The sequence below is a fragment of the Ictidomys tridecemlineatus genome, unplaced genomic scaffold (genome assembly GCF_052094955.1).
Source record: "Ictidomys tridecemlineatus isolate mIctTri1 unplaced genomic scaffold, mIctTri1.hap1 Scaffold_174, whole genome shotgun sequence".
Taxonomy (NCBI): domain Eukaryota; kingdom Metazoa; phylum Chordata; class Mammalia; order Rodentia; family Sciuridae; genus Ictidomys; species Ictidomys tridecemlineatus.
Window position 1 is genome coordinate 65,731 of NW_027521507.1, and position 9,818 is coordinate 75,548.

At 54.0% G+C, this 9,818-nt stretch overlaps 1 long non-coding RNA gene across 1 annotated transcript; it reads right to left on the reverse strand.

Moving 5' to 3' along the window:
* Positions 1-304: 304 nt before the first annotated feature.
* Positions 305-2,026, reverse strand: LOC144372848 (uncharacterized). The gene is made up of 2 exons (XR_013432706.1): positions 1,748-2,026; positions 305-1,030 (listed from the first exon to the last, which is right to left on the reverse strand). It is a non-coding gene; the product is annotated as an uncharacterized LOC144372848 (long non-coding RNA).
* Between the last annotated feature and the right edge of the window lie 7,792 nt (positions 2,027-9,818).

The window sequence follows — 9,818 nt, forward strand, 5'->3', positions numbered from 1 at the left end:
GGTCAACACAGGGCCTTGGGAACCCAGGCAGGGCTCATCTATGGCTGCTCACTCCAGTGGTGTGTGGGCATTTGCAGGCCAGGTCCAGGGGCTGCCCAGTTCCCTAGAACCTAGCCTGTGATGGCAGGAGGGACGCAGGGCCCTGGGCACCATCTAGCCTTCTGAACAGTGCAGTTCCTACTCCCACCCCAGCCCCCACCTGCAGCACTGAGGCAGAGAGTAATAAAACACCCACCTCACAGGAGACAGCTTTATCTTGTTGATCGGAAGTCTGCCAGCCCAATTTATGATGGAACATAAGATCTCCAAATCTGAATTTATGTGCCGGAGTATAAGGAGAGGTCAATGAGATTGAAAGTGGGCTCCTGAGAGGAGCTGGCAGGCTCACTCCCAGGTGCTGTAAGGAAACTTCACAGTCTTTGTCCCCAACTCCAGCCTGGCCCAACAGGGAAAGGACCGCCAAGGAGAGCCCTGCCTGAGAGGCATGCCGTTTGGTGTAAGTGGGAGAGAGAGGGACTCTGTCGGGCGGGGCCACAGCTGTGGCAGGAGTCTTGGAGAGGGCCAGCCTGGACCATCTGTGCTGAGGATGCAGATCTTGTGCCTGGTATCAGGCCTGGCCCTCAGCCGTGGGCGAGCCCCTGTTCAGAACAGTCACAGCAGAGCTCAGGCTCTGGCCCAGGGACCCACCGCCAAATGGAGTTGCCATGGGTGACCATGAACCCATGGCCCCCACCTAAGCCCTCTGGAGCCCTCTGTCCTCATCACCCCCTGGAGTCAGGGGTGGGGTAGGAGGAGGGTTGGCTCTGTCTTGGGTGGGCACCTGGCCAGCAGGAGGCTGGCTTTCTGTGCCCCAGGGCAGACCCTGACTTTAGGATTTATACAAATAAGTGAAATGAAAAGTGCTGGCAGCCCTGATCTGATTACAGCCATTCATTCTCTGGTCGTTAATAATTTGTGCAATAAAGGGTTGCGGCTGCTCCAGTGTGGGGGTGGCTTCGGCTCAGCCTTCCCTTGGTGCCGGCTTCGGGAGCTGGAAACATGAATTATTAGTTTCTTATCGCTCGGACCACCATCGCTCATGCTGTCAGGACCTGGTGGGAGCTGGCAGAGGTCCCCCGCTTCCTCTGCTGGCCCTGAGCTGCTGCTTCTCTTGGAGACTCCCGGTGGGGCTCAGCACTACCCCACCCAGCCCTTCTGGGAGTGTGACCCCTGGAGCAGGAGGCTGCAACAGGCATGGGAGCTGCAGTGCTGTGCTCTGAGCCTCAGATCCTCTCTGTGAGTGAAGCCAGACCTCACATGCCAGCAAAGCACTGGCCCAGGGAGGGTGGGGTCCTTATCAGGGTGCTCTCCAAGGGGCACAGACTGCCTAGTCCCTGGCCAGAGAGGAGAGGAAGTCCCCTCTGGGAGCCACAGTGCCTTAGGCAGTCAGAGCTCCATCACCTGCAGAACAGCCAGGGGCTTGAGGAGACCCTGAGGAAAGGGATGGTGCTGGCTAGGGTCTGGGTGGGGGTACGGGGAGCCTTCTGTGGGCTTTGTGCCTGGTCTCCTGGGCTTTTTGTCTGCCCCTCCAAGTACAGCTGCTGAGGTGTGTGGGCTGGGGGCTGAACTCCAAGGCCACAGCCCAGATGGTGACCAGGTGGTTACTGTCACAGAAGCACACACCCTCCTGCAAGGCTCCCAGCCAAGCTGGGGAGTGCAAGGCTAAGGCAAAGCTGGGGTGTGGGAGGAATGGGGACCTGGCACCCACCTCTGCCTCTTGCCTGCCAAGCCCCTCCAGGTGCCTCCTGGGCTGCAGCCCTACTTCATCTCTGTGAGGATGTGGAACCTAGAGGGTAGGCCTTGCGCCCACGGCTGTTTGCCCACCACTTCCTGGCTGTGTGGCCTTGGAGAGACTGTCAGTTCTTCCAACCTCAGTCTGTAAAATGGGAATGAGGATAAAAGGAGACAAAATTAGTATGTACTGAGTGTCTGGGGTGTGTGCAGGTGTCATAGGTGGAGTGGGGTGGCCCCTGCAGCCCTGCATGCTGGGCAGTTCCATCCTTCAGGCTTCAAAAAGTCTGACCACATTCCATCTGCTTTCTGTTTTCTTAACATCTGGACAGAGTTGTAGTGAATGTCCCAATGTACTTGTCTCCTCCCAGGTCATCTCTATCATTTCTGGGTCACCTTCAGTTGACTGGTTTCCTCTTTTCCTGCTGGGCTGTGTTTTTTGCTTCTTTGCACACCTGTGAGGGTGTTCTCTCTCTCTCTCTCTCTCTCTCTCTCTCTCTCTCTCTCTCTCTCTCTCTCTCTCTCTCTCTCTCTCCCTTCCATCCCTCCCTCCATGTTTATTTTGTTTATTTATCTTTATGTGGTGCTGAGGATCAAACCCAGGGCCTCATACATGCTACACCTCATCTCTGAGCTAGCCCTCTCACAGTGCCTGGGCTGCACAACATAGCTGACCCCATGCCCTCTGCAACCTGCTGAACACACCCTCAGCCCCAACAGCTGCCAACCCACTTTTTCTTTTTGGTAGTACAGATGGACAGAATGCCTTTATTTTATTTGTTTATTTTTGTGTGGTACAAAGGATGGAACCCAGTGCTCACACATGCTAGGCAAGCGCTCTGCTACTGAGCTATAGCCCTGCCAATCCAATTTTGCTATGGTGTTTTGGTTAGGCCTGGGACTTCCTGAACATTCCCCAGGGAGAGATTGAAGGGGCTCTGTGGGCAGGGGCTGGGAGGCTGCAGCCCCTGCAGCAGCCAAGTCTGGCTACTTTCTACCTCTAGGGCATAGACTTTCTTCCACCTGCTGTGGCAGAACAGGAAGCCCCCACCCTGCACCTGGCACTGAAGACCACTCATCAGGGCCTGAGACACAGAGCAGCCCTGGGGTCCCTCTTTCTAACCCTCTGCATCCTTGATGCCAGTTTTGAATGCCATTTCTGCCAGGAAGCTTCCTGGATCCTCCAGTCAGAAAGCATCCTGTTCCTGGAGCTTCTGAACACATCCAAACCGTGGTATTCTGACTCCCACAGAAATCCTGTCTTCCTCTAACTGGACGGGAGCCCCAGTGGATGGCACTCTGGCATTCTTGGCTGATGGTTCTTTAACTGAAACCAGAAGAGAAGAGCCAACCAAGGGCACGGTCCTTCTGGCTGGCTGTGGGCAGGGCTGAGGTCTGCGGGATATCTGAAGGTCCAGAGGCTCCAGGCTTTCCACAGCCCCAGGCTGGGCTCTCAGAGGGCTGTTCCTGCTTGGGTCTGCCCTTCCCCATTTTTCTGGTCCCTCTGCTCCTGTCCCCTGTGGCCTGTCTGGCCACCTCCCTGCTACCACACCACACCCTCTACCTCAGATGGCTTCCTCCCGGCCCCAGCTCACACACACAGAATCCCTTACCCCGGGAGCATTCCAGGCATGCACAGTCCACTGACTTGGCCCTGGCCAGGCTGTGCATTAACACAAAGACAGCTGACTGGGTTTCCCTCACCCAGGTCTGGAGCCCCTGAATGGGGAGTCCCCACCCCCACTCCGTGTGGTCGCCTCTAGACTGATTTCATTTATCACTGACCGAGGATGAGTAATTTTATTGTGAAGCACAGTTCAGGGTGATAGATGAGGGAGCAGGGCAGGTGGTCGCCTTGCTGTCTTCCTCTCCAGAGGGTGGGGGAAGGGGAATCCTGCCTCTCCATAAGTGGAGACTGGCAGTTGGGGAGGAAAGAGCCCCGTCAGGGTGGCTGGCCACTCCAGATGGGAGTGAGGAGGCAGGGAAGGCAGAGCAGGTCTCCCTGTCCAGATAGGGCAAAACCAGGACATAGCCATCCCCCACGTCCTGACTAGGGCTGAGGGCCCTACAGGTGGGAGTATGGAGGGGCAGATGTGTAACTCCAGCATCCAAACAGAAAAAGTGGGGATGCTTTCCTCTGAAAATTGCCACAGCAATCAGATTCTCTTTGAATCCATGTGTTTCTGTTTGGTTTCCTTTTTTTTTTTAATTTGCAGTACTGTGAACTGAACTCACTGAGCCACACCCCCAGCCCTTGTCATTTTTAAATTTTGAGACAGGATCTTGCTAAGTTGCCCAGGCTGGCCTTGAACTTGAGATCCTCCGTCCTCAACCCTGCTAATCCACTGTTTTTAACAATGCCCATCTTACCAGCTACTGCACACCCACACTTCAAAGTAGCACTTGCCCGCTGGGGCTGGAGCTGGGGCTCAGTAGTAGAGCACTTGCTTAGCAGGTAGGAGGCAGTAGGTTCCATTCTCAGCACCACACAAAAATAAACAAAATAAAAGGTATTGTGTCCATCTACAACTAAGAAAAATAAACAAAGTAACACTTGCCATTGGTCACTTCCAGGTGTTTGGTGAGGGAACCTGCATTGCTGCCGGTGGGATTTGGGGTTCTGGCCTGCTCACCCACTCCAAGGTCCCAGGCCTGGGTGGGATGTGTGTGGCTGGGTGGGTGGAAGCTGGGAGGCGCAGGTGCCAGAGAGCAAGCTCACCCCGACTGCTTATGGTGGGCAAGGTTCTGGGGTCTGGGAGGGCTGAGCAGACCCAGGACTTCCCTCCACTGTGGTCAGCCAGCAGCCTCCCTCTGGCAGGCAGGTTAGCCCCCTGGCTGGACATGGGTCAGATAGTCCTGCAGGACCTCTCAATCTTGGCCAAGAAGCATGGATGGTGGGCGCCTCGCTGTGTGACAGTCCCTGTCAGTCACGATGGTTGTGGGCCCAGAGAGAAGCGGGGGCGGAGACGGGAGGGGGCGCTGGAGGGGGCACTGGCTGGTGGAGCTGTCCCCAGCCGCCGGCTGCGTCCCCGGAGGCTGGCGGCTGCGGCGCCAGGCGCGTCCGGGAAGTCTGGGCAGCCGCGCCGCCACTGCCCCTGGCCTGCCCCCAGCCTGCCCCCATGGGCTTAACCCTTAGTCTCTCTGGGCTAACCCTCGTGCCCAGGCCTGGCTTAACCCTTAGGTCTCCACTGGTCTAACACTTCTGTCTCAGGGACTAGCTGACATCCGCTGTGCCTAAGTTGGCCCCAGTGGGCAGCCCAGGAGCAGCTCCTACTGGAGCTTCAGGCTGGAGAAAGACGCTGGACCAGGTCACTGAGGACACTGCCCCTCCCTCCTGCCCCCTTTTCCCAGGGTCTGCAGTCAGGCCTGCTGTCTTCCCCTTGTACCACAGGGACACAGTGAGGACACACTGGATAATGACAATTTCTGCTAAAATTGTTAGTATGCTGGGCTCCCTACCCAGCTCCTTGTGCAAATCATGAACCTTGTCAAGAGGGCCTGCCAAGGAAACTGAGGCTCTGAGAGGCCAGGACTTGGCTCAGCTCTGGCAGGTGGTAGAACTGGATCCTGCCTCCTGCACCAGGACTAAAGGCATTCACTCCCCTCTCTCCTGGCCCCTGCCCCTTCCTCTTCTCCCTCCCAAGGAGATGGTGCAGGAATTGAAATGGACTTGTGGGGAGGTGGGCCTCTGGATTCTCAGAGTCTCTGAGTAGGGTCTGCAGATGATGAATCCCTGGGAGTGGGAGTATCTTTGGATCTCAAGGAGGAAGAGTCAACAGTCATGAAACCCAGAGAAAATGGACTGCAGCAGTTCCAATCAGGTGAGACTCAACCTCTCTTTGACTCTGGATGGGCTAAGGGGTAGACATTGTACCAACCCCTGTTGCCCACTGCAATGCCAGCTTGAGTTCTCACACAAGACTGGCATTTGAACCATAGATAGGAGCCTTAAAAATAACGTAAAGGTCGGCTGCTGTGGCACGTGCCTATGATCCCAGAGACTTGGTCCAGAGTTATTAGGATAATGAATTTGAGGCCACCCTTGGTTACTTAGCAAGACCCTGTCTCAAAAATAAAACAAAACAAAAACAAAAAACAAAATACACACACACACACACACACACACACACACACATACAGAGAGAGAGAGACAAGACTAAGGATGTTGATCAGTGGTAAAGTGACCGGTATTAAATCCCCAGCACAAACAAACAAACAACAAAAACTAGAACTTTAAGGGGTTAAGGTGTAGTTTAGTAGTAGAGCACTGCCCAGCATGCTCTACCATGAGGCCTGGGTTCAATACCCAGCACCAGGGAAAACAAAAGAAAATAAGACATTAAGGAACAGAAATCATTGGTCAGCCAGAGAATGACAGGAAAGGCTTGGGCACACTACTGGAGACAAGGGAGAGAGAGAGGTGCTCAAAATTAGGGCTCCTAGGGTTTCCACAGCCTCAGCCTCTCTACTACACGTATTCAGTTCCCCAGGACTCGGCTGAGGTCTGGGTAGCAAGTGTGTGCAAGAGGACGTGGGCCTTCAGCCCCTCCAATCAAGGAGAGGTTGAGTCTCACCTGATCAGAACTGCTGCAGTCCATTTTCTCTGGGTTTCTTTGTTGGGGCTTGGGAGGTCTCAGCACAGCTGTAGCCCACAGGTTGGACAGGGATACCTGGGACCCAGAGTCCTGTAGCAACTGCAGGGCAGTCCCAAACCATCTTCCTGGCTCCTCTGCATTTTAGGTGGGTGGTGGCTGGCTAAATTTCTCAGCATCTCCCCAAATGTCCCCCTCACTTGTGACCTTGGATTCAATACCCAGTCTCATCCTAGGTGGAGACAGCTGGATTTGCTGAACTATGGGAACTCTCTCCATTTTTCTGAGCAGGAAAGAAAAGAGGGTGGGAAACTGGTTTCTGAGAGCCAGGTCACATGCCAGGAGGACCTCTGGCTGCATACAGTCACCTCTTGCAGTAGGAGGACAGTAGACTGAGCACATGTGGAGGGGCTGGGGTCCAAGAGACTGACCATGAGGGACAACTCTGCACCCAGCCAAGGTCTGCATCTTATGCCACTATCAAAGCCTACGGGTGGGTGAGGATAATTCCATGGGTTATGCTGCACTGCTGCGGTACATCCTTAAAACTGGCAAGAGTGGGTTGGCAAGTGAGGAGGGCCTTGACTCAGAGGATAGTGCTGGATCTGCTCCTGAAGGCGGTGGAGCCCACTGCCCATGCAGGGTGAGATACCTGCAAACTTCTCTTCCTAGACAACTGACCAGGAGGTCAGAGAGAGGCAGAGTGAAGAAAGTCAGGGTCAGGGTGAATTGACCCTTGGCCTGACTGGTGAGAGACTGAACATGTTTAAGGGCCAAGGGGCTGAGGTGGGGGCTGAAGATCCAGGAAAGTTTCCCCCAAAGCAAGGTCAGACTTAGATGGGAGGTGAACCCCCAGCATCAGGCCAAGGGCAGGAATGCCTGATGGGTGGGGGTTTGTTCAAGGTTGGTGAAGGAGGAGGAAGGTAGGGAGGGGGTCATCAGGGCTTCTGCCAATGGCTCGGTGAGGTGCAAAGGTTCAGAGGTTGCTGCTAAATGACTGAAGCCACAGTGTGGGCAGAGGTGAGCCATCAGGGTCCCCTCTGCAGGGAACAGTGTCAGGAGGTGGAGCTCGTCTGCAGCTGGTGAGGGCAGATCAGGTAGAGAGGAGTCGTCGTGGACACGCAGCAGAAGGGGGATGCAGGTGGAGGGAGAGTAGGGCTCTTAGCCACAGCCCAGAGAGTCCTGATCTGGCTGAGGATGGTGGGGCTCGAGTTCTAGGGACAGCTGGGTACTAGCACTCAGGCACAGCTAGATGGCTGAGTGCAGGGCACATATGGCCTGCATGGCTTATTTTTTATTTTATTGAGATAGTATTCACATTACAGGGGCTGGGGTTGTGGCTCAGCCGTAGAGTGCCCGCTTAGCGTATGTAGGGCCCTGGGTTTGATCCTCAGCACCACAAAAAATAAATAAACAAAATAAAGGTATTGTGTTAAACTACAACTATAAAAATATTAAAAAATTCACACAATATAAATTTAAGCTCAAAGTGAAAAATTCAGTGGTGCTTTTTGCATTCACAATGTTGTACAACTTGAAATTTCACCTAACTCTTGACACATTTCGTAGCACCAAGCAGTCACCCCTGTTCTTCCTTCCCTCGAGCTGGGTAACCACAACTCTATTTCCTGTTTCTATGGATTTGTCTTTTCTGGACTCTTTTCTAGTTGGAGTCCTGCACTAGATGCCTGTTTTTGCTGATCATACTGTTTTCAGAGTTCATCCATGTTGAAGCATGTGTCAAACTTTATTCCCTTTGGGGCTGAATAGCATTCACCCTGTGGCTGGACCACAGTTGTATCATTCACCCACTGATGGCCCTGGGGCGCTCCCACTGTATGGCCATTGTGGGCAATGAGGTTGTCGACATTAAGTGTTGTTGAGCACTAGTTGCAGTCCTTTCTGGCAGGTGCCGGAGACTGGAATTGTGTGTTCTGTGTGATTCTGTGCTTAACTTTCGTGAGAAGTTGCCCTTCCACATTTCATAACCTCACCAGTCATACAAGAGGGTTCTAACTTCTCCACATCCTCATCAACACCTGTTATTTTACTTTTTGAAATTTAGCATTCTAGCAGGTTTGGAGTGGTACCTGGAGTGCTGGTTTTGTATTTAGTTTTCAGGGGCTTCAGAAGGTGGAGTTTACCAGTGGGGTGGAAAATGAAAGTGTCCTGCCAGGAATGGGGTGAGATGGGGGCAACAGGCCTGTGGAGATCACACAATACGCTGAGGAGGCCAGGTGCTTGCTGTTGACAGGAGCTCTCACTGCTGGACCAGCATGAGAGACAGCCCTTCTTCCTCTATCCCATAGTCCCTGCAAAGCTGGGTCAGTCCCTAGATGTGTGCACATGCTCAGATCTGCAAACCTGCACCCTAGGGTCACAGAGTCAATGCAGTGTCTCCCAGAGTGTGGGGAGGGACTCAGGTCAGGTGTCCTGACCAAACAGCTATGGAAAGATCCTTCCTGGAACATGAGTCTGGAATTAGTGTCCAGAAAAAAAAGCCCACACTTTGGGAGCCTTGCTATTGTTAAGGCATTTGTCTTTTCTGTGAAGCTTACTGATTCCTCACCCTTACTTTCTACACATACTCTGGGAATTCCTACACCCACTTGGGCAATGCTACAGGAATTCAGGCAGGTGCAACAGGGCTGGAAGGAGGATTTTTGCCCCCTGGGGGCTGTGTGGGAAGCTGGGCAGGTGTCAGCTTTGGACAGGGTCATGGGCTTGGTCACCTTGTGTAAGAGCTTGTGCATCTAGAGAGGCCATAATGGTAGGGGACCCTCTGGTGCAGGTGGCACTGGGGGCCAGCACCTAAACCTCAGGCTCTTTCTTGGATTTCTCTTGGGAGTGAGCAGAAGGAAGGACACAATGTGGGGACATTTCCTGTACTAGATGTTGATGAGAGAGTGTCAGGTGAACCTCATTGATGGTATGTGGGAAGGGACCCCACGCTCAGATGCTCAGCCCCCGACTCTGGAGGACCACAGAGAGAAGATGTGTTCTGCTAGAGGCTGTGCTGGTAAACTGCCAGGCCCTCCCCTCTGCCACTGTGATCACTTCTCCATGGGACTCCAGAGCCCAGGCACAGGCAGAGAGGGCTCCAAAGGTGGGAGGGCTTGTTTCCTACCACCAGACCCTGAGACTGGAGGCCAGCATCCTGCTCGGCTGTATTCCCTGCTCTCTGAGCCTCCGCCTGCTTTGTCGATCCAGGTTTTCTCATTTTCATGGCTGGGTTCTGTCTGGTGACATAGAAGTGAGAGGAATACAGGCTGCAGTGGTCTAGCAGGAAGCCTATCTATCTCCCTAAGGGAGCCCTCACTTCCCAGATCCTGGGTCTAGCTGCTGCAAGCTGTACAGAAGGGTCAGTGTGCCCTCTGGTGACCAGTTCTGTCCTTACAGGCTGAGGGAAAGAAGCAGAGTACCCCTCCTTAGGCCTGACCACTGAGCCCCCAGCTC